The sequence below is a fragment of the Pelobates fuscus genome, chromosome 2, assembly GCF_036172605.1.
Source record: "Pelobates fuscus isolate aPelFus1 chromosome 2, aPelFus1.pri, whole genome shotgun sequence".
Taxonomy (NCBI): Eukaryota; Metazoa; Chordata; class Amphibia; order Anura; family Pelobatidae; genus Pelobates; species Pelobates fuscus.
The window spans coordinates 18,339,520-18,362,599 of NC_086318.1; the positions used below are offsets into that span (position 1 = coordinate 18,339,520).

The window sequence follows — 23,080 nt, forward strand, 5'->3', positions numbered from 1 at the left end:
CGTAAAGGAGATCTCTATAGAAATGTTTGGAAATCTGTTACGTCACACAGACATGTTGACAGAGTGGTCAGAAAGTGCAATTTTTCTTGAAATTAACAGGCAAGCTATCATCGATTGACTTAAAACCAATAAAACCTCAGATGTGGATGGTAACATAACGAAAGCAGTGAAAACCCATGGAAAAGTGAATTTCTCTTAAGGTTTGGGGATTTGATTGCCAACGGAATTACAAATTTGAACAAAAACAAATTGCTTAGCAGAGGATGGTTTCGATCCATCGACCTCTGGGTTATGGGCCCAGCACGCTTCCGCTGCGCCACTCTGCTGCTGTCACACCTTTCTCTGTGCATTTTGAAAGGGAGAAGCTGGCTCCACCTACATTTGCATGCAGATAAAGAACCATAGCTGCATTTGAAAGCAGAGGATGCCGTAACCTCTGAAAAAGCATTTAGACATTGTGAGAGCAAAATCTTGTTAGTCCACGTAGCTCTCTCGCCTCACGTGCTTAGTCTCTGTGGCGCAATTGGTTAGCGCGTTCGGCTGTTAACCGAAAGGTTGGTGGTTCAAGCCCACCCAGGGACGTTTTGAGACACTTGAGTTTTTTTAACCGAGAAGCAAAAAAGGAGCACAAAATAGTTACCTTTCAAACGCAAATACGGTGACTGCAAATTGATTAACATAGGTGGAGACCCTTCACAAAACCATGTTTAAAAGGAAGGGTGACGTCATATCTATGACGGTGCTTTCCAATTGAAACTTCATCAAAAGCACGTAAAACATCATCAGAAGTGAACAGGAAGTTCATTCTTCATTCCGTTGTCAATCGATTGGCCAGAAAATTGGGCTCGATCAAAGGGAACCTGAACAGGGGACTGCTCCTATCCATCGTCATTCATTGGGAAAGTGTCTGCAATTTCAAACACATTGCATTTCTCATATCAGCATGTGATGAGCGCCCGAAGCGTGCTGTTGAAACCCCACTCCGGGACCATTCCTTTTTCAATGCAGGAGGGGCAAAGCATTTGCTAACCAATAAGCAAAAAAATATGAAAATCCTCATCTTTCCCACAAAAACATCAAAAACAACAGCAAAAACATTGAAGACGGCTGGCTGCAAACGGAATAGAGAAATATCATACAAGCATGTTAAAAGCGTTGGAAGACAATTTTTTAAGGAAAGTGTTTTGAAACTTGAAGACACGCACGGACGTGCCAGATGATCAGAAAGTGCCATTTCACTCGGAGTTAACAGTCCAAATACAAGCAATCGACTTTAATGCCTCACTGCATCAAGCTTAGCAACGTTTGATGGGCACGGAAAGTTTGGTGATCAACTCCACTCTGGGATGATTCATTTTTAACATGGAATGGGCAAAGCATGCGCTAACCAAACAGAAAAAAAAGGAAAGAAAAACAGCAGCAAAGAGTAAAATTAGCTTTAATGTTTCTGCAACAACACATTACATTCAAACGGAGGCTACAGATTGTATAGAAGAAAACAAATAACAACCCCAAAGACATTCATTAAACATGTTAAGTGAGGACGTAAAGGAGATCTCTATAGAAATGTTTGGAAATCTGTTACGTCACACAGACATGTTGACAGAGTGGTCAGAAAGTGCAATTTTTCTTGAAATTAACAGGCAAGCTATCATCGATTGACTTAAAACCAATAAAACCTCAGATGTGGATGGTAACATAACGAAAGCAGTGAAAACCCATGGAAAAGTGAATTTCTCTTAAGGTTTGGGGATTTGATTGCCAACGGAATTACAAATTTGAACAAAAACAAATTGCTTAGCAGAGGATGGTTTCGATCCATCGACCTCTTGGTTATTGGCCCAGCACGCTTCCGCTGCGCCACTCTGCTGCTGTCACACCTTTCTCTGTGCATTTTGAAAGGGAGAAGCTGGCTCCACCTACATTTGCATGCAGATAAAGAACCATAGCTGCATTTGAAAGCAGAGGATGCCGTAACCTCTGAAAAAGCATTTAGACATTGTGAGAGCAAAATCTTGTTAGTCCACGTAGCTCTCTCGCCTCACGTGCTTAGTCTCTGTGGCGCAATTGGTTAGCGCGTTCGGCTGTTAACCGAAAGGTTGGTGGTTCAAGGGACGTTTTGAGACACTTGAGTTTTTTTAACCGAGAAGCAAAAAAGGAGCACAAAATAGTTACCTTTCAAACGCAAATACGGTGACTGCAAATTGATTAACATAGCTGGAGACCCTTCACAAAACCATGTTTAAAAGGAAGGGTGACGTCATATCTATGACGGTGCTTTCCAATTGAAACTTCATCAAAAGCACGTAAAACATCATCAGAAGTGAACAGGAAGTTCATTCTTCATTCCGTTGTCAACCGATTGGCCAGAAAATTGGGCTCGATCAAAGGGAACCTGAACAGAGCAGTCGCTCCTATCCATCGTCATTCATTGGGAAAGTGTCTGCAATTTCAAACACATTGCATTTCTCATATCAGCATGTGATGAGCGCCCGAAGCGTGCTGTTGAAACCCCACTCCGGGACCATTCCTTTTTCAATGCAGGAGGGGCAAAGCATTTGCTAACCAATAAGCAAAAAAATATGAAAATCCTCATCTTTCCCACAAAAACATCAAAAACAACAGCAAAAACATTGAAGACGGCTGGCTGCAAACGGAATAGAGAAATATCATACAAGCATGTTAAAAGCGTTGGAAGACAATTTTTTAAGGAAAGTGTTTTGAAACTTGAAGACACGCACGGACGTGCCAGATGATCAGAAAGTGCCATTTCACTCGGAGTTAACAGTCCAAATACAAGCAATCGACTTTAATGCCTCACTGCATCAAGCTTAGCAACGTTTGATGGGCACGGAAAGTTTGGTGATCAACTCCACTCTGGGATGATTCATTTTTAACATGGAATGGGCAAAGCATGCACTAACCAAACAGAAAAAAAAGGAAAGAAAAACAGCAGCAAAGAGTAAAATTAGGTTTAATGTTTCTGCAACAACACATTACATTCAAACGGAGGCTACAGATTGTATAGAAGAAAACAAATAACAACCCCAAAGACATTCATTAAACATGTTAAGTGAGGATGTAAAGGAGATCTCTATAGAAATGTTTGGAAATCTGTTACGTCACACAGACATGTTGACAGAGTGGTCAGAAAGTGCAATTTTTCTTGAAATTAACAGGCAAGCTATCATCGATTGACTTAAAACCAATAAAACCTCAGATGTGGATGGTAACATAACGAAAGCAGTGAAAACCCATGGAAAAGTGAATTTCTCTTAAGGTTTGGGGATTTGATTGCCAACGGAATTACAAATTTGAACAAAAACAAATTGCTTAGTAGAGGATGGTTTCGATCCATCGACCTCTGGGTTATGGGCCCAGCACGCTTCCGCTGCGCCACTCTGCTGCTGTCACACCTTTCTCTGTGCATTTTGAAAGGGAGAAGCTGGCTCCACCTACATTTGCATGCAGATAAAGAACCATAGCTGCATTTGAAAGCAGAGGATGCCGTAACCTCTGAAAAAGCATTTAGACATTGTGAGAGCAAAATCTTGTTAGTCCACGTAGCTCTCTCGCCTCACGTGCTTAGTCTCTGTGGCGCAATTGGTTAGCGCGTTCGGCTGTTAACCGAAAGGTTGGTGGTTCAAGCCCACCCAGGGACGTTTTGAGACACTTGAGTTTTTTTAACCGAGAAGCAAAAAAGGAGCACAAAATAGTTACCTTTCAAACGCAAATACGGTGACTGCAAATTGATTAACATAGGTGGAGACCCTTCACAAAACCATGTTTAAAAGGAAGGTTGATGTCATATCTATGACGTTGCTTTCCAATTGAAACTTCATCAAAAGCACGTAAAACATCATCAGAAGTGAACAGGAAGTTCATTCTTCATTCCGTTGTCAACCGATTGGCCAGAAAATTGGGCTCGATCAAAGGGAACCTGAACAGGGGACTGCTCCTATCCATCGTCATTCATTGGGAAAGTGTCTGCAATTTCAAACACATTGCATTTCTCATATCAGCATGTGATGAGCGCCCGAAGCGTGCTGTTGAAACCCCACTCCGGGACCATTCCTTTTTCAATGCAGGAGGGGCAAAGCATTTGCTAACCAATAAGCAAAAAAATATGAAAATCCTCATCTTTCCCACAAAAACATCAAAAACAACAGCAAAAACATTGAAGACGGCTGGCTGCAAACGGAATAGAGAAATATCATACAAGCATGTTAAAAGCGTTGGAAGACAATTTTTTAAGGAAAGTGTTTTGAAACTTGAAGACACGCACGGACGTGCCAGATGATCAGAAAGTGCCATTTCACTCGGAGTTAACAGTCCAAATACAAGCAATCGACTTTAATGCCTCACTGCATCAAGCTTAGCAACGTTTGATGGGCACGGAAAGTTTGGTGATCAACTCCACTCTGGGATGATTCATTTTTAACATGGAATGGGCAAAGCATGCGCTAACCAAACAGAAAAAAAAGGAAAGAAAAACAGCAGCAAAGAGTAAAATTAGCTTTAATGTTTCTGCAACAACACATTACATTCAAACGGAGGCTACAGATTGTATAGAAGAAAACAAATAACAACCCCAAAGACATTCATTAAACATGTTAAGTGAGGACGTAAAGGAGATCTCTATAGAAATGTTTGGAAATCTGTTACGTCACACAGACATGTTGACAGAGTGGTCAGAAAGTGCAATTTTTCTTGAAATTAACAGGCAAGCTATCATCGATTGACTTAAAACCAATAAAACCTCAGATGTGGATGGTAACATAACGAAAGCAGTGAAAACCCATGGAAAAGTGAATTTCTCTTAAGGTTTGGGGATTTGATTGCCAACGGAATTACAAATTTGAACAAAAACAAATTGCTTAGCAGAGGATGGTTTCGATCCATCGACCTCTTGGTTATGGGCCCAGCACGCTTCCGCTGCGCCACTCTGCTGCTGTCACACCTTTCTCTGTGCATTTTGAAAGGGAGAAGCTGGCTCCACCTACATTTGCATGCAGATAAAGAACCATAGCTGCATTTGAAAGCAGAGGATGCCGTAACCTCTGAAAAAGCATTTAGACATTGTGAGAGCAAAATCTTGTTAGTCCACGTAGCTCTCTCGCCTCACGTGCTTAGTCTCTGTGGCGCAATTGGTTAGCGCGTTCGGCTGTTAACCGAAAGGTTGGTGGTTCAAGGGACGTTTTGAGACACTTGAGTTTTTTTAACCGAGAAGCAAAAAAGGAGCACAAAATAGTTACCTTTCAAACGCAAATACGGTGACTGCAAATTGATTAACATAGCTGGAGACCCTTCACAAAACCATGTTTAAAAGGAAGGGTGACGTCATATCTATGACGGTGCTTTCCAATTGAAACTTCATCAAAAGCACGTAAAACATCATCAGAAGTGAACAGGAAGTTCATTCTTCATTCCGTTGTCAACCGATTGGCCAGAAAATTGGGCTCGATCAAAGGGAACCTGAACAGAGCAGTCGCTCCTATCCATCGTCATTCATTGGGAAAGTGTCTGCAATTTCAAACACATTGCATTTCTCATATCAGCATGTGATGAGCGCCCGAAGCGTGCTGTTGAAACCCCACTCCGGGACCATTCCTTTTTCAATGCAGGAGGGGCAAAGCATTTGCTAACCAATAAGCAAAAAAATATGAAAATCCTCATCTTTCCCACAAAAACATCAAAAACAACAGCAAAAACATTGAAGACGGCTGGCTGCAAACGGAATAGAGAAATATCATACAAGCATGTTAAAAGCGTTGGAAGACAATTTTTTAAGGAAAGTGTTTTGAAACTTGAAGACACGCACGGACGTGCCAGATGATCAGAAAGTGCCATTTCACTCGGAGTTAACAGTCCAAATACAAGCAATCGACTTTAATGCCTCACTGCATCAAGCTTAGCAACGTTTGATGGGCACGGAAAGTTTGGTGATCAACTCCACTCTGGGATGATTCATTTTTAACATGGAATGGGCAAAGCATGCACTAACCAAACAGAAAAAAAAGGAAAGAAAAACAGCAGCAAAGAGTAAAATTAGGTTTAATGTTTCTGCAACAACACATTACATTCAAACGGAGGCTACAGATTGTATAGAAGAAAACAAATAACAACCCCAAAGACATTCATTAAACATGTTAAGTGAGGATGTAAAGGAGATCTCTATAGAAATGTTTGGAAATCTGTTACGTCACACAGACATGTTGACAGAGTGGTCAGAAAGTGCAATTTTTCTTGAAATTAACAGGCAAGCTATCATCGATTGACTTAAAACCAATAAAACCTCAGATGTGGATGGTAACATAACGAAAGCAGTGAAAACCCATGGAAAAGTGAATTTCTCTTAAGGTTTGGGGATTTGATTGCCAACGGAATTACAAATTTGAACAAAAACAAATTGCTTAGTAGAGGATGGTTTCGATCCATCGACCTCTGGGTTATGGGCCCAGCACGCTTCCGCTGCGCCACTCTGCTGCTGTCACACCTTTCTCTGTGCATTTTGAAAGGGAGAAGCTGGCTCCACCTACATTTGCATGCAGATAAAGAACCATAGCTGCATTTGAAAGCAGAGGATGCCGTAACCTCTGAAAAAGCATTTAGACATTGTGAGAGCAAAATCTTGTTAGTCCACGTAGCTCTCTCGCCTCACGTGCTTAGTCTCTGTGGCGCAATTGGTTAGCGCGTTCGGCTGTTAACCGAAAGGTTGGTGGTTCAAGCCCACCCAGGGACGTTTTGAGACACTTGAGTTTTTTTAACCGAGAAGCAAAAAAGGAGCACAAAATAGTTACCTTTCAAACGCAAATACGGTGACTGCAAATTGATTAACATAGGTGGAGACCCTTCACAAAACCATGTTTAAAAGGAAGGTTGATGTCATATCTATGACGTTGCTTTCCAATTGAAACTTCATCAAAAGCACGTAAAACATCATCAGAAGTGAACAGGAAGTTCATTCTTCATTCCGTTGTCAACCGATTGGCCAGAAAATTGGGCTCGATCAAAGGGAACCTGAACAGGGGACTGCTCCTATCCATCGTCATTCATTGGGAAAGTGTCTGCAATTTCAAACACATTGCATTTCTCATATCAGCATGTGATGAGCGCCCGAAGCGTGCTGTTGAAACCCCACTCCGGGACCATTCCTTTTTCAATGCAGGAGGGGCAAAGCATTTGCTAACCAATAAGCAAAAAAATATGAAAATCCTCATCTTTCCCACAAAAACATCAAAAACAACAGCAAAAACATTGAAGACGGCTGGCTGCAAACGGAATAGAGAAATATCATACAAGCATGTTAAAAGCGTTGGAAGACAATTTTTTAAGGAAAGTGTTTTGAAACTTGAAGACACGCACGGACGTGCCAGATGATCAGAAAGTGCCATTTCACTCGGAGTTAACAGTCCAAATACAAGCAATCGACTTTAATGCCTCACTGCATCAAGCTTAGCAACGTTTGATGGGCACGGAAAGTTTGGTGATCAACTCCACTCTGGGATGATTCATTTTTAACATGGAATGGGCAAAGCATGCGCTAACCAAACAGAAAAAAAAGGAAAGAAAAACAGCAGCAAAGAGTAAAATTAGCTTTAATGTTTCTGCAACAACACATTACATTCAAACGGAGGCTACAGATTGTATAGAAGAAAACAAATAACAACCCCAAAGACATTCATTAAACATGTTAAGTGAGGACGTAAAGGAGATCTCTATAGAAATGTTTGGAAATCTGTTACGTCACACAGACATGTTGACAGAGTGGTCAGAAAGTGCAATTTTTCTTGAAATTAACAGGCAAGCTATCATCGATTGACTTAAAACCAATAAAACCTCAGATGTGGATGGTAACATAACGAAAGCAGTGAAAACCCATGGAAAAGTGAATTTCTCTTAAGGTTTGGGGATTTGATTGCCAACGGAATTACAAATTTGAACAAAAACTAATTGCTTAGCAGAGGATGGTTTCGATCCATCGACCTCTGGGTTATGGGCCCAGCACGCTTCCGCTGCGCCACTCTGCTGCTGTCACACCTTTCTCTGTGCATTTTGAAAGGGAGAAGCTGGCTCCACCTACATTTGCATGCAGATAAAGAACCATAGCTGCATTTGAAAGCAGAGGATGCCGTAACCTCTGAAAAAGCATTTAGACATTGTGAGAGCAAAATCTTGTTAGTCCACGTAGCTCTCTTGCCTCACGTGCTTAGTCTCTGTGGCGCAATTGGTTAGCGCGTTCGGCTGTTAACCGAAAGGTTGGTGGTTCAAGCCCACCCAGGGACGTTTTGAGACACTTGAGTTTTTTTAACCGAGAAGCAAAAAAGGAGCACAAAATAGTTACCTTTCAAACGCAAATACGGTGACTGCAAATTGATTAACATAGGTGGAGACCCTTCACAAAACCATGTTTAAAAGGAAGGGTGACGTCATATCTATGACGGTGCTTTCCAATTGAAACTTCATCAAAAGCACGTAAAACATCATCAGAAGTGAACAGGAAGTTCATTCTTCATTCCGTTGTCAATCGATTGGCCAGAAAATTGGGCTCGATCAAAGGGAACCTGAACAGGGGACTGCTCCTATCCATCGTCATTCATTGGGAAAGTGTCTGCAATTTCAAACACATTGCATTTCTCATATCAGCATGTGATGAGCGCCCGAAGCGTGCTGTTGAAACCCCACTCCGGGACCATTCCTTTTTCAATGCAGGAGGGGCAAAGCATTTGCTAACCAATAAGCAAAAAAATATGAAAATCCTCATCTTTCCCACAAAAACATCAAAAACAACAGCAAAAACATTGAAGACGGCTGGCTGCAAACGGAATAGAGAAATATCATACAAGCATGTTAAAAGCGTTGGAAGACAATTTTTTAAGGAAAGTGTTTTGAAACTTGAAGACACGCACGGACGTGCCAGATGATCAGAAAGTGCCATTTCACTCGGAGTTAACAGTCCAAATACAAGCAATCGACTTTAATGCCTCACTGCATCAAGCTTAGCAACGTTTGATGGGCACGGAAAGTTTGGTGATCAACTCCACTCTGGGATGATTCATTTTTAACATGGAATGGGCAAAGCATGCGCTAACCAAACAGAAAAAAAAGGAAAGAAAAACAGCAGCAAAGAGTAAAATTAGCTTTAATGTTTCTGCAACAACACATTACATTCAAACGGAGGCTACAGATTGTATAGAAGAAAACAAATAACAACCCCAAAGACATTCATTAAACATGTTAAGTGAGGACGTAAAGGAGATCTCTATAGAAATGTTTGGAAATCTGTTACGTCACACAGACATGTTGACAGAGTGGTCAGAAAGTGCAATTTTTCTTGAAATTAACAGGCAAGCTATCATCGATTGACTTAAAACCAATAAAACCTCAGATGTGGATGGTAACATAACGAAAGCAGTGAAAACCCATGGAAAAGTGAATTTCTCTTAAGGTTTGGGGATTTGATTGCCAACGGAATTACAAATTTGAACAAAAACAAATTGCTTAGCAGAGGATGGTTTCGATCCATCGACCTCTGGGTTATGGGCCCAGCACGCTTCCGCTGCGCCACTCTGCTGCTGTCACACCTTTCTCTGTGCATTTTGAAAGGGAGAAGCTGGCTCCACCTACATTTGCATGCAGATAAAGAACCATAGCTGCATTTGAAAGCAGAGGATGCCGTAACCTCTGAAAAAGCATTTAGACATTGTGAGAGCAAAATCTTGTTAGTCCACGTAGCTCTCTCGCCTCACGTGCTTAGTCTCTGTGGCGCAATTGGTTAGCGCGTTCGGCTGTTAACCGAAAGGTTGGTGGTTCAAGCCCACCCAGGGACGTTTTGAGACACTTGAGTTTTTTTAACCGAGAAGCAAAAAAGGAGCACAAAATAGTTACCTTTCAAACGCAAATACGGTGACTGCAAATTGATTAACATAGCTGGAGACCCTTCACAAAACCATGTTTAAAAGGAAGGGTGACGTCATATCTATGACGGTGCTTTCCAATTGAAACTTCATCAAAAGCACGTAAAACATCATCAGAAGTGAACAGGAAGTTCATTCTTCATTCCGTTGTCAACCGATTGGCCAGAAAATTGGGCTCGATCAAAGGGAACCTGAACAGAGCAGTCGCTCCTATCCATCGTCATTCATTGGGAAAGTGTCTGCAATTTCAAACACATTGCATTTCTCATATCAGCATGTGATGAGCGCCCGAAGCGTGCTGTTGAAACCCCACTCCGGGACCATTCCTTTTTCAATGCAGGAGGGGCAAAGCATTTGCTAACCAATAAGCAAAAAAATATGAAAATCCTCATCTTTCCCACAAAAACATCAAAAACAACAGCAAAAACATTGAAGACGGCTGGCTGCAAACGGAATAGAGAAATATCATACAAGCATGTTAAAAGCGTTGGAAGACAATTTTTTAAGGAAAGTGTTTTGAAACTTGAAGACACGCACGGACGTGCCAGATGATCAGAAAGTGCCATTTCACTCGGAGTTAACAGTCCAAATACAAGCAATCGACTTTAATGCCTCACTGCATCAAGCTTAGCAACGTTTGATGGGCACGGAAAGTTTGGTGATCAACTCCACTCTGGGATGATTCATTTTTAACATGGAATGGGCAAAGCATGCGCTAACCAAACAGAAAAAAAAGGAAAGAAAAACAGCAGCAAAGAGTAAAATTAGCTTTAATGTTTCTGCAACAACACATTACATTCAAACGGAGGCTACAGATTGTATAGAAGAAAACAAATAACAACCCCAAAGACATTCATTAAACATGTTAAGTGAGGATGTAAAGGAGATCTCTATAGAAATGTTTGGAAATCTGTTACGTCACACAGACATGTTGACAGAGTGGTCAGAAAGTGCAATTTTTCTTGAAATTAACAGGCAAGCTATCATCGATTGACTTAAAACCAATAAAACCTCAGATGTGGATGGTAACATAACGAAAGCAGTGAAAACCCATGGAAAAGTGAATTTCTCTTAAGGTTTGGGGATTTGATTGCCAACGGAATTACAAATTTGAACAAAAACAAATTGCTTAGTAGAGGATGGTTTCGATCCATCGACCTCTGGGTTATGGGCCCAGCACGCTTCCGCTGCGCCACTCTGCTGCTGTCACACCTTTCTCTGTGCATTTTGAAAGGGAGAAGCTGGCTCCACCTACATTTGCATGCAGATAAAGAACCATAGCTGCATTTGAAAGCAGAGGATGCCGTAACCTCTGAAAAAGCATTTAGACATTGTGAGAGCAAAATCTTGTTAGTCCACGTAGCTCTCTCGCCTCACGTGCTTAGTCTCTGTGGCGCAATTGGTTAGCGCGTTCGGCTGTTAACCGAAAGGTTGGTGGTTCAAGCCCACCCAGGGACGTTTTGAGACACTTGAGTTTTTTTAACCGAGAAGCAAAAAAGGAGCACAAAATAGTTACCTTTCAAACGCAAATACGGTGACTGCAAATTGATTAACATAGGTGGAGACCCTTCACAAAACCATGTTTAAAAGGAAGGTTGACGTCATATCTATGACGTTGCTTTCCAATTGAAACTTCATCAAAAGCACGTAAAACATCATCAGAAGTGAACAGGAAGTTCATTCTTCATTCCGTTGTCAACCGATTGGCCAGAAAATTGGGCTCGATCAAAGGGAACCTGAACAGGGGACTGCTCCTATCCATCGTCATTCATTGGGAAAGTGTCTGCAATTTCAAACACATTGCATTTCTCATATCAGCATGTGATGAGCGCCCGAAGCGTGCTGTTGAAACCCGACTCCGGGACCATTCCTTTTTCAATGCAGGAGGGGCAAAGCATTTGCTAACCAATAAGCAAAAAAATATGAAAATCCTCATCTTTCCCACAAAAACATCAAAAACAACAGCAAAAACATTGAAGACGGCTGGCTGCAAACGGAATAGAGAAATATCATACAAGCATGTTAAAAGCGTTGGAAGACAATTTTTTAAGGAAAGTGTTTTGAAACTTGAAGACACGCACGGACGTGCCAGATGATCAGAAAGTGCCATTTCACTCGGAGTTAACAGTCCAAATACAAGCAATCGACTTTAATGCCTCACTGCATCAAGCTTAGCAACGTTTGATGGGCACGGAAAGTTTGGTGATCAACTCCACTCTGGGATGATTCATTTTTAACATGGAATGGGCAAAGCATGCGCTAACCAAACAGAAAAAAAAGGAAAGAAAAACAGCAGCAAAGAGTAAAATTAGCTTTAATGTTTCTGCAACAACACATTACATTCAAACGGAGGCTACAGATTGTATAGAAGAAAACAAATAACAACCCCAAAGACATTCATTAAACATGTTAAGTGAGGACGTAAAGGAGATCTCTATAGAAATGTTTGGAAATCTGTTACGTCACACAGACATGTTGACAGAGTGGTCAGAAAGTGCAATTTTTCTTGAAATTAACAGGCAAGCTATCATCGATTGACTTAAAACCAATAAAACCTCAGATGTGGATGGTAACATAACGAAAGCAGTGAAAACCCATGGAAAAGTGAATTTCTCTTAAGGTTTGGGGATTTGATTGCCAACGGAATTACAAATTTGAACAAAAACAAATTGCTTAGCAGAGGATGGTTTCGATCCATCGACCTCTGGGTTATGGGCCCAGCACGCTTCCGCTGCGCCACTCTGCTGCTGTCACACCTTTCTCTGTGCATTTTGAAAGGGAGAAGCTGGCTCCACCTACATTTGCATGCAGATAAAGAACCATAGCTGCATTTGAAAGCAGAGGATGCCGTAACCTCTGAAAAAGCATTTAGACATTGTGAGAGCAAAATCTTGTTAGTCCACGTAGCTCTCTCGCCTCACGTGCTTAGTCTCTGTGGCGCAATTGGTTAGCGCGTTCGGCTGTTAACCGAAAGGTTGGTGGTTCAAGCCCACCCAGGGACGTTTTGAGACACTTGAGTTTTTTTAACCGAGAAGCAAAAAAGGAGCACAAAATAGTTACCTTTCAAACGCAAATACGGTGACTGCAAATTGATTAACATAGGTGGAGACCCTTCACAAAACCATGTTTAAAAGGAAGGGTGACGTCATATCTATGACGGTGCTTTCCAATTGAAACTTCATCAAAAGCACGTAAAACATCATCAGAAGTGAACAGGAAGTTCATTCTTCATTCCGTTGTCAATCGATTGGCCAGAAAATTGGGCTCGATCAAAGGGAACCTGAACAGGGGACTGCTCCTATCCATCGTCATTCATTGGGAAAGTGTCTGCAATTTCAAACACATTGCATTTCTCATATCAGCATGTGATGAGCGCCCGAAGCGTGCTGTTGAAACCCCACTCCGGGACCATTCCTTTTTCAATGCAGGAGGGGCAAAGCATTTGCTAACCAATAAGCAAAAAAATATGAAAATCCTCATCTTTCCCACAAAAACATCAAAAACAACAGCAAAAACATTGAAGACGGCTGGCTGCAAACGGAATAGAGAAATATCATACAAGCATGTTAAAAGCGTTGGAAGACAATTTTTTAAGGAAAGTGTTTTGAAACTTGAAGACACGCACGGACGTGCCAGATGATCAGAAAGTGCCATTTCACTCGGAGTTAACAGTCCAAATACAAGCAATCGACTTTAATGCCTCACTGCATCAAGCTTAGCAACGTTTGATGGGCACGGAAAGTTTGGTGATCAACTCCACTCTGGGATGATTCATTTTTAACATGGAATGGGCAAAGCATGCGCTAACCAAACAGAAAAAAAAGGAAAGAAAAACAGCAGCAAAGAGTAAAATTAGCTTTAATGTTTCTGCAACAACACATTACATTCAAACGGAGGCTACAGATTGTATAGAAGAAAACAAATAACAACCCCAAAGACATTCATTAAACATGTTAAGTGAGGATGTAAAGGAGATCTCTATAGAAATGTTTGGAAATCTGTTACGTCACACAGACATGTTGACAGAGTGGTCAGAAAGTGCAATTTTTCTTGAAATTAACAGGCAAGCTATCATCGATTGACTTAAAACCAATAAAACCTCAGATGTGGATGGTAACATAACGAAAGCAGTGAAAACCCATGGAAAAGTGAATTTCTCTTAAGGTTTGGGGATTTGATTGCCAACGGAATTACAAATTTGAACAAAAACAAATTGCTTAGTAGAGGATGGTTTCGATCCATCGACCTCTGGGTTATGGGCCCAGCACGCTTCCGCTGCGCCACTCTGCTGCTGTCACACCTTTCTCTGTGCATTTTGAAAGGGAGAAGCTGGCTCCACCTACATTTGCATGCAGATAAAGAACCATAGCTGCATTTGAAAGCAGAGGATGCCGTAACCTCTGAAAAAGCATTTAGACATTGTGAGAGCAAAATCTTGTTAGTCCACGTAGCTCTCTCGCCTCACGTGCTTAGTCTCTGTGGCGCAATTGGTTAGCGCGTTCGGCTGTTAACCGAAAGGTTGGTGGTTCAAGCCCACCCAGGGACGTTTTGAGACACTTGAGTTTTTTTAACCGAGAAGCAAAAAAGGAGCACAAAATAGTTACCTTTCAAACGCAAATACGGTGACTGCAAATTGATTAACATAGGTGGAGACCCTTCACAAAACCATGTTTAAAAGGAAGGTTGACGTCATATCTATGACGTTGCTTTCCAATTGAAACTTCATCAAAAGCACGTAAAACATCATCAGAAGTGAACAGGAAGTTCATTCTTCATTCCGTTGTCAACCGATTGGCCAGAAAATTGGGCTCGATCAAAGGGAACCTGAACAGGGGACTGCTCCTATCCATCGTCATTCATTGGGAAAGTGTCTGCAATTTCAAACACATTGCATTTCTCATATCAGCATGTGATGAGCGCCCGAAGCGTGCTGTTGAAACCCGACTCCGGGACCATTCCTTTTTCAATGCAGGAGGGGCAAAGCATTTGCTAACCAATAAGCAAAAAAATATGAAAATCCTCATCTTTCCCACAAAAACATCAAAAACAACAGCAAAAACATTGAAGACGGCTGGCTGCAAACGGAATAGAGAAATATCATACAAGCATGTTAAAAGCGTTGGAAGACAATTTTTTAAGGAAAGTGTTTTGAAACTTGAAGACACGCACGGACGTGCCAGATGATCAGAAAGTGCCATTTCACTCGGAGTTAACAGTCCAAATACAAGCAATCGACTTTAATGCCTCACTGCATCAAGCTTAGCAACGTTTGATGGGCACGGAAAGTTTGGTGATCAACTCCACTCTGGGATGATTCATTTTTAACATGGAATGGGCAAAGCATGCGCTAACCAAACAGAAAAAAAAGGAAAGAAAAACAGCAGCAAAGAGTAAAATTAGCTTTAATGTTTCTGCAACAACACATTACATTCAAACGGAGGCTACAGATTGTATAGAAGAAAACAAATAACAACCCCAAAGACATTCATTAAACATGTTAAGTGAGGACGTAAAGGAGATCTCTATAGAAATGTTTGGAAATCTGTTACGTCACACAGACATGTTGACAGAGTGGTCAGAAAGTGCAATTTTTCTTGAAATTAACAGGCAAGCTATCATCGATTGACTTAAAACCAATAAAACCTCAGATGTGGATGGTAACATAACGAAAGCAGTGAAAACCCATGGAAAAGTGAATTTCTCTTAAGGTTTGGGGATTTGATTGCCAACGGAATTACAAATTTGAACAAAAACAAATTGCTTAGCAGAGGATGGTTTCGATCCATCGACCTCTGGGTTATGGGCCCAGCACGCTTCCGCTGCGCCACTCTGCTGCTGTCACACCTTTCTCTGTGCATTTTGAAAGGGAGAAGCTGGCTCCACCTACATTTGCATGCAGATAAAGAACCATAGCTGCATTTGAAAGCAGAGGATGCCGTAACCTCTGAAAAAGCATTTAGACATTGTGAGAGCAAAATCTTGTTAGTCCACGTAGCTCTCTTGCCTCACGTGCTTAGTCTCTGTGGCGCAATTGGTTAGCGCGTTCGGCTGTTAACCGAAAGGTTGGTGGTTCAAGCCCACCCAGGGACGTTTTGAGACACTTGAGTTTTTTTAACCGAGAAGCAAAAAAGGAGCACAAAATAGTTACCTTTCAAACGCAAATACGGTGACTGCAAATTGATTAACATAGGTGGAGACCCTTCACAAAACCATGTTTAAAAGGAAGGGTGACGTCATATCTATGACGGTGCTTTCCAATTGAAACTTCATCAAAAGCACGTAAAACATCATCAGAAGTGAACAGGAAGTTCATTCTTCATTCCGTTGTCAATCGATTGGCCAGAAAATTGGGCTCGATCAAAGGGAACCTGAACAGGGGACTGCTCCTATCCATCGTCATTCATTGGGAAAGTGTCTGCAATTTCAAACACATTGCATTTCTCATATCAGCATGTGATGAGCGCCCGAAGCGTGCTGTTGAAACCCCACTCCGGGACCATTCCTTTTTCAATGCAGGAGGGGCAAAGCATTTGCTAACCAATAAGCAAAAAAATATGAAAATCCTCATCTTTCCCACAAAAACATCAAAAACAACAGCAAAAACATTGAAGACGGCTGGCTGCAAACGGAATAGAGAAATATCATACAAGCATGTTAAAAGCGTTGGAAGACAATTTTTTAAGGAAAGTGTTTTGAAACTTGAAGACACGCACGGACGTGCCAGATGATCAGAAAGTGCCATTTCACTCGGAGTTAACAGTCCAAATACAAGCAATCGACTTTAATGCCTCACTGCATCAAGCTTAGCAACGTTTGATGGGCACGGAAAGTTTGGTGATCAACTCCACTCTGGGATGATTCATTTTTAACATGGAATGGGCAAAGCATGCGCTAACCAAACAGAAAAAAAAGGAAAGAAAAACAGCAGCAAAGAGTAAAATTAGCTTTAATGTTTCTGCAACAACACATTACATTCAAACGGAGGCTACAGATTGTATAGAAGAAAACAAATAACAACCCCAAAGACATTCATTAAACATGTTAAGTGAGGACGTAAAGGAGATCTCTATAGAAATGTTTGGAAATCTGTTACGTCACACAGACATGTTGACAGAGTGGTCAGAAAGTGCAATTTTTCTTGAAATTAACAGGCAAGCTATCATCGATTGACTTAAAACCAATAAAACCTCAGATGTGGATGGTAACATAACGAAAGCAGTGAAAACCCATGGAAAAGTGAATTTCTCTTAAGGTTTGGGGATTTGATTGCCAACGGAATTACAAATTTGAACAAAAACAAATTGCTTAGCAGAGGATGGTTTCGATCCATCGACCTCTGGGTTATGGGCCCAGCACGCTTCCGCTGCGCCACTCTGCTGCTGTCACACCTTTCTCTGTGCATTTTGAAAGGGAGAAGCTGGCTCCACCTACATTTGCATGCAGATAAAGAACCATAGCTGCATTTGAAAGCAGAGGATGCCGTAACCTCTGAAAAAGCATTTAGACATTGTGAGAGCAAAATCTTGTTAGTCCACGTAGCTCTCTCGCCTCACGTGCTTAGTCTCTGTGGCGCAATTGGTTAGCGCGTTCGGCTGTTAACCGAAAGGTTGGTGGTTCAAGCCCACCCAGGGACGTTTTGAGACACTTGAGTTTTTTTAACCGAGAAGCAAAAAAGGAGCACAAAATAGTTACCTTTCAAACGCAAATACGGTGACTGCAAATTGATTAACATAGCTGGAGACCCTTCACAAAACCATGTTTAAAAGGAAGGGTGACGTCATATCTATGACGGTGCTTTCCAATTGAAACTTCATCAAAAGCACGTAAAACATCATCAGAAGTGAACAGGAAGTTCATTCTTCATTCCGTTGTCAACCGATTGGCCAGAAAATTGGGCTCGATCAAAGGGAACCTGAACAGAGCAGTCGCTCCTATCCATCGTCATTCATTGGGAAAGTGTCTGCAATTTCAAACACATTGCATTTCTCATATCAGCATGTGATGAGCGCCCGAAGCGTGCTGTTGAAACCCCACTCCGGGACCATTCCTTTTTCAATGCAGGAGGGGCAAAGCATTTGCTAACCAATAAGCAAAAAAATATGAAAATCCTCATCTTTCCCACAAAAACATCAAAAACAACAGCAAAAACATTGAAGACGGCTGGCTGCAAACGGAATAGAGAAATATCATACAAGCATGTTAAAAGCGTTGGAAGACAATTTTTTAAGGAAAGTGTTTTGAAACTTGAAGACACGCACGGACGTGCCAGATGATCAGAAAGTGCCATTTCACTCGGAGTTAACAGTCCAAATACAAGCAATCGACTTTAATGCCTCACTGCATCAAGCTTAGCAACGTTTGATGGGCACGGAAAGTTTGGTGATCAACTCCACTCTGGGATGATTAATTTTTAACATGGAATGGGCAAAGCATGCGCTAACCAAACAGAAAAAAAAGGAAAGAAAAACAGCAGCAAAGAGTAAAATTAGGTTTAATGTTTCTGCAACAACACATTACATTCAAACGGAGGCTACAGATTGTATAGAAGAAAACAAATAACAACCCCAAAGACATTCATTAAACATGTTAAGTGAGGATGTAAAGGAGATCTCTATAGAAATGTTTGGAAATCTGTTACGTCACACAGACATGTTGACAGAGTGGTCAGAAAGTGCAATTTTTCTTGAAATTAACAGGCAAGCTATCATCGATTGACTTAAAACCAATAAAACCTCAGATGTGGATGGTAACATAACGAAAGCAGTGAAAACCCATGGAAAAGTGAATTTCTCTTAAGGTTTGGGGATTTGATTGCCAACGGAATTACAAATTTGAACAAAAACAAATTGCTTAGTAGAGGATGGTTTCGATCCATCGACCTCTGGGTTATGGGCCCAGCACGCTTCCGCTGCGCCACTCTGCTGCTGTCACACCTTTCTCTGTGCATTTTGAAAGGGAGAAGCTGGCTCCACCTACATTTGCATGCAGATAAAGAACCATAGCTGCATTTGAAAGCAGAGGATGCCGTAACCTCTGAAAAAGCATTTAGACATTGTGAGAGCAAAATCTTGTTAGTCCACGTAGCTCTCTCGCCTCACGTGCTTAGTCTCTGTGGCGCAATTGGTTAGCGCGTTCGGCTGTTAACCGAAAGGTTGGTGGTTCAAGCCCACCCAGGGACGTTTTGAGACACTTGAGTTTTTTTAACCGAGAAGCAAAAAAGGAGCACAAAATAGTTACCTTTCAAACGCAAATACGGTGACTGCAAATTGATTAACATAGGTGGAGACCCTTCACAAAACCATGTTTAAAAGGAAGGTTGACGTCATATCTATGACGTTGCTTTCCAATTGAAACTTCATCAAAAGCACGTAAAACATCATCAGAAGTGAACAGGAAGTTCATTCTTCATTCCGTTGTCAACCGATTGGCCAGAAAATTGGGCTCGATCAAAGGGAACCTGAACAGGGGACTGCTCCTATCCATCGTCATTCATTGGGAAAGTGTCTGCAATTTCAAACACATTGCATTTCTCATATCAGCATGTGATGAGCGCCCGAAGCGTGCTGTTGAAACCCGACTCCGGGACCATTCCTTTTTCAATGCAGGAGGGGCAAAGCATTTGCTAACCAATAAGCAAAAAAATATGAAAATCCTCATCTTTCCCACAAAAACATCAAAAACAACAGCAAAAACATTGAAGACGGCTGGCTGCAAACGGAATAGAGAAATATCATACAAGCATGTTAAAAGCGTTGGAAGACAATTTTTTAAGGAAAGTGTTTTGAAACTTGAAGACACGCACGGACGTGCCAGATGATCAGAAAGTGCCATTTCACTCGGAGTTAACAGTCCAAATACAAGCAATCGACTTTAATGCCTCACTGCATCAAGCTTAGCAACGTTTGATGGGCACGGAAAGTTTGGTGATCAACTCCACTCTGGGATGATTCATTTTTAACATGGAATGGGCAAAGCATGCGCTAACCAAACAGAAAAAAAAGGAAAGAAAAACAGCAGCAAAGAGTAAAATTAGCTTTAATGTTTCTGCAACAACACATTACATTCAAACGGAGGCTACAGATTGTATAGAAGAAAACAAATAACAACCCCAAAGACATTCATTAAACATGTTAAGTGAGGACGTAAAGGAGATCTCTATAGAAATGTTTGGAAATCTGTTACGTCACACAGACATGTTGACAGAGTGGTCAGAAAGTGCAATTTTTCTTGAAATTAACAGGCAAGCTATCATCGATTGACTTAAAACCAATAAAACCTCAGATGTGGATGGTAACATAACGAAAGCAGTGAAAACCCATGGAAAAGTGAATTTCTCTTAAGGTTTGGGGATTTGATTGCCAACGGAATTACAAATTTGAACAAAAACAAATTGCTTAGCAGAGGATGGTTTCGATCCATCGACCTCTGGGTTATGGGCCCAGCACGCTTCCGCTGCGCCACTCTGCTGCTGTCACACCTTTCTCTGTGCATTTTGAAAGGGAGAAGCTGGCTCCACCTACATTTGCATGCAGATAAAGAACCATAGCTGCATTTGAAAGCAGAGGATGCCGTAACCTCTGAAAAAGCATTTAGACATTGTGAGAGCAAAATCTTGTTAGTCCACGTAGCTCTCTCGCCTCACGTGCTTAGTCTCTGTGGCGCAATTGGTTAGCGCGTTCGGCTGTTAACCGAAAGGTTGGTGGTTCAAGCCCACCCAGGGACGTTTTGAGACACTTGAGTTTTTTTAACCGAGAAGCAAAAAAGGAGCACAAAATAGTTACCTTTCAAACGCAAATACGGTGACTGCAAATTGATTAACATAGCTGGAGACCCTTCACAAAACCATGTTTAAAAGGAAGGGTGACGTCATATCTATGACGGTGCTTTCCAATTGAAACTTCATCAAAAGCACGTAAAACATCATCAGAAGTGAACAGGAAGTTCATTCTTCATTCCGTTGTCAACCGATTGGCCAGAAAATTGGGCTCGATCAAAGGGAACCTGAACAGAGCAGTCGCTCCTATCCATCGTCATTCATTGGGAAAGTGTCTGCAATTTCAAACACATTGCATTTCTCATATCAGCATGTGATGAGCGCCCGAAGCGTGCTGTTGAAACCCCACTCCGGGACCATTCCTTTTTCAATGCAGGAGGGGCAAAGCATTTGCTAACCAATAAGCAAAAAAATATGAAAATCCTCATCTTTCCCACAAAAACATCAAAAACAACAGCAAAAACATTGAAGACGGCTGGCTGCAAACGGAATAGAGAAATATCATACAAGCATGTTAAAAGCGTTGGAAGACAATTTTTTAAGGAAAGTGTTTTGAAACTTGAAGACACGCACGGACGTGCCAGATGATCAGAAAGTGCCATTTCACTCGGAGTTAACAGTCCAAATACAAGCAATCGACTTTAATGCCTCACTGCATCAAGCTTAGCAACGTTTGATGGGCACGGAAAGTTTGGTGATCAACTCCACTCTGGGATGATTAATTTTTAACATGGAATGGGCAAAGCATGCGCTAACCAAACAGAAAAAAAAGGAAAGAAAAACAGCAGCAAAGAGTAAAATTAGGTTTAATGTTTCTGCAACAACACATTACATTCAAACGGAGGCTACAGATTGTATAGAAGAAAACAAATAACAACCCCAAAGACATTCATTAAACATGTTAAGTGAGGATGTAAAGGAGATCTCTATAGAAATGTTTGGAAATCTGTTACGTCACACAGACATGTTGACAGAGTGGTCAGAAAGTGCAATTTTTCTTGAAATTAACAGGCAAGCTATCATCGATTGACTTAAAACCAATAAAACCTCAGATGTGGATGGTAACATAACGAAAGCAGTGAAAACCCATGGAAAAGTGAATTTCTCTTAAGGTTTGGGGATTTGATTGCCAACGGAATTACAAATTTGAACAAAAACAAATTGCTTAGCAGAGGATGGTTTCGATCCATCGACCTCTGGGTTATGGGCCCAGCACGCTTCCGCTGCGCCACTCTGCTGCTGTCACACCTTTCTCTGTGCATTTTGAAAGGGAGAAGCTGGCTCCACCTACATTTGCATGCAGATAAAGAACCATAGCTGCATTTGAAAGCAGAGGATGCCGTAACCTCTGAAAAAGCATTTAGACATTGTGAGAGCAAAATCTTGTTAGTCCACGTAGCTCTCTCGCCTCACGTGCTTAGTCTCTGTGGCGCAATTGGTTAGCGCGTTCGGCTGTTAACCGAAAGGTTGGTGGTTCAAGCCCACCCAGGGACGTTTTGAGACACTTGAGTTTTTTTAACCGAGAAGCAAAAAAGGAGCACAAAATAGTTACCTTTCAAACGCAAATACGGTGACTGCAAATTGATTAACATAGGTGGAGACCCTTCACAAAACCATGTTTAAAAGGAAGGTTGACGTCATATCTATGACGTTGCTTTCCAATTGAAACTTCATCAAAAGCACGTAAAACATCATCAGAAGTGAACAGGAAGTTCATTCTTCATTCCGTTGTCAACCGATTGGCCAGAAAATTGGGCTCGATCAAAGGGAACCTGAACAGGGGACTGCTCCTATCCATCGTCATTCATTGGGAAAGTGTCTGCAATTTCAAACACATTGCATTTCTCATATCAGCATGTGATGAGCGCCCGAAGCGTGCTGTTGAAACCCGACTCCGGGACCATTCCTTTTTCAATGCAGGAGGGGCAAAGCATTTGCTAACCAATAAGCAAAAAAATATGAAAATCCTCATCTTTCCCACAAAAACATCAAAAACAACAGCAAAAACATTGAAGACGGCTGGCTGCAAACGGAATAGAGAAATATCATACAAGCATGTTAAAAGCGTTGGAAGACAATTTTTTAAGGAAAGTGTTTTGAAACTTGAAGACACGCACGGACGTGCCAGATGATCAGAAAGTGCCATTTCACTCGGAGTTAACAGTCCAAATACAAGCAATCGACTTTAATGCCTCACTGCATCAAGCTTAGCAACGTTTGATGGGCACGGAAAGTTTGGTGATCAACTCCACTCTGGGATGATTAATTTTTAACATGGAATGGGCAAAGCATGCGCTAACCAAACAGAAAAAAAAGGAAAGAAAAACAGCAGCAAAGAGTAAAATTAGGTTTAATGTTTCTGCAACAACACATTACATTCAAACGGAGG

The 23,080-nt window shown here is 41.4% G+C and overlaps 13 non-coding genes across 13 annotated transcripts; all 13 read left to right on the plus strand.

Annotated features, from left to right (window-relative positions):
• Positions 1-508: 508 nt before the first annotated feature.
• TRNAN-GUU (transfer RNA asparagine (anticodon GUU)) lies at positions 509-582 on the plus strand. The gene has a single exon. It is a non-coding gene; the product is annotated as a tRNA-Asn (tRNA).
• A 3,006-nt stretch (positions 583-3,588) lies between these two features.
• TRNAN-GUU (transfer RNA asparagine (anticodon GUU)) lies at positions 3,589-3,662 on the plus strand. Its single transcript has one exon. It is a non-coding gene; the product is annotated as a tRNA-Asn (tRNA).
• A 3,006-nt stretch (positions 3,663-6,668) lies between these two features.
• On the plus strand, positions 6,669-6,742 carry TRNAN-GUU (transfer RNA asparagine (anticodon GUU)). The gene has a single exon. It is a non-coding gene; the product is annotated as a tRNA-Asn (tRNA).
• Positions 6,743-8,212: 1,470 nt separating this feature from the next.
• Positions 8,213-8,286, plus strand: TRNAN-GUU (transfer RNA asparagine (anticodon GUU)). The gene has a single exon. It is a non-coding gene; the product is annotated as a tRNA-Asn (tRNA).
• A 1,470-nt stretch (positions 8,287-9,756) lies between these two features.
• Positions 9,757-9,830, plus strand: TRNAN-GUU (transfer RNA asparagine (anticodon GUU)). The gene has a single exon. It is a non-coding gene; the product is annotated as a tRNA-Asn (tRNA).
• Positions 9,831-11,301: 1,471 nt separating this feature from the next.
• Positions 11,302-11,375, plus strand: TRNAN-GUU (transfer RNA asparagine (anticodon GUU)). The gene has a single exon. It is a non-coding gene; the product is annotated as a tRNA-Asn (tRNA).
• A 1,470-nt stretch (positions 11,376-12,845) lies between these two features.
• On the plus strand, positions 12,846-12,919 carry TRNAN-GUU (transfer RNA asparagine (anticodon GUU)). The gene has a single exon. It is a non-coding gene; the product is annotated as a tRNA-Asn (tRNA).
• Positions 12,920-14,389: 1,470 nt separating this feature from the next.
• On the plus strand, positions 14,390-14,463 carry TRNAN-GUU (transfer RNA asparagine (anticodon GUU)). Its single transcript has one exon. It is a non-coding gene; the product is annotated as a tRNA-Asn (tRNA).
• A 1,470-nt stretch (positions 14,464-15,933) lies between these two features.
• Positions 15,934-16,007, plus strand: TRNAN-GUU (transfer RNA asparagine (anticodon GUU)). Its single transcript has one exon. It is a non-coding gene; the product is annotated as a tRNA-Asn (tRNA).
• A 1,470-nt stretch (positions 16,008-17,477) lies between these two features.
• Positions 17,478-17,551, plus strand: TRNAN-GUU (transfer RNA asparagine (anticodon GUU)). Its single transcript has one exon. It is a non-coding gene; the product is annotated as a tRNA-Asn (tRNA).
• A 1,471-nt stretch (positions 17,552-19,022) lies between these two features.
• TRNAN-GUU (transfer RNA asparagine (anticodon GUU)) lies at positions 19,023-19,096 on the plus strand. The gene has a single exon. It is a non-coding gene; the product is annotated as a tRNA-Asn (tRNA).
• Positions 19,097-20,566: 1,470 nt separating this feature from the next.
• TRNAN-GUU (transfer RNA asparagine (anticodon GUU)) lies at positions 20,567-20,640 on the plus strand. Its single transcript has one exon. It is a non-coding gene; the product is annotated as a tRNA-Asn (tRNA).
• A 1,471-nt stretch (positions 20,641-22,111) lies between these two features.
• On the plus strand, positions 22,112-22,185 carry TRNAN-GUU (transfer RNA asparagine (anticodon GUU)). The gene has a single exon. It is a non-coding gene; the product is annotated as a tRNA-Asn (tRNA).
• The last annotated feature ends 895 nt before the right edge of the window (positions 22,186-23,080 follow it).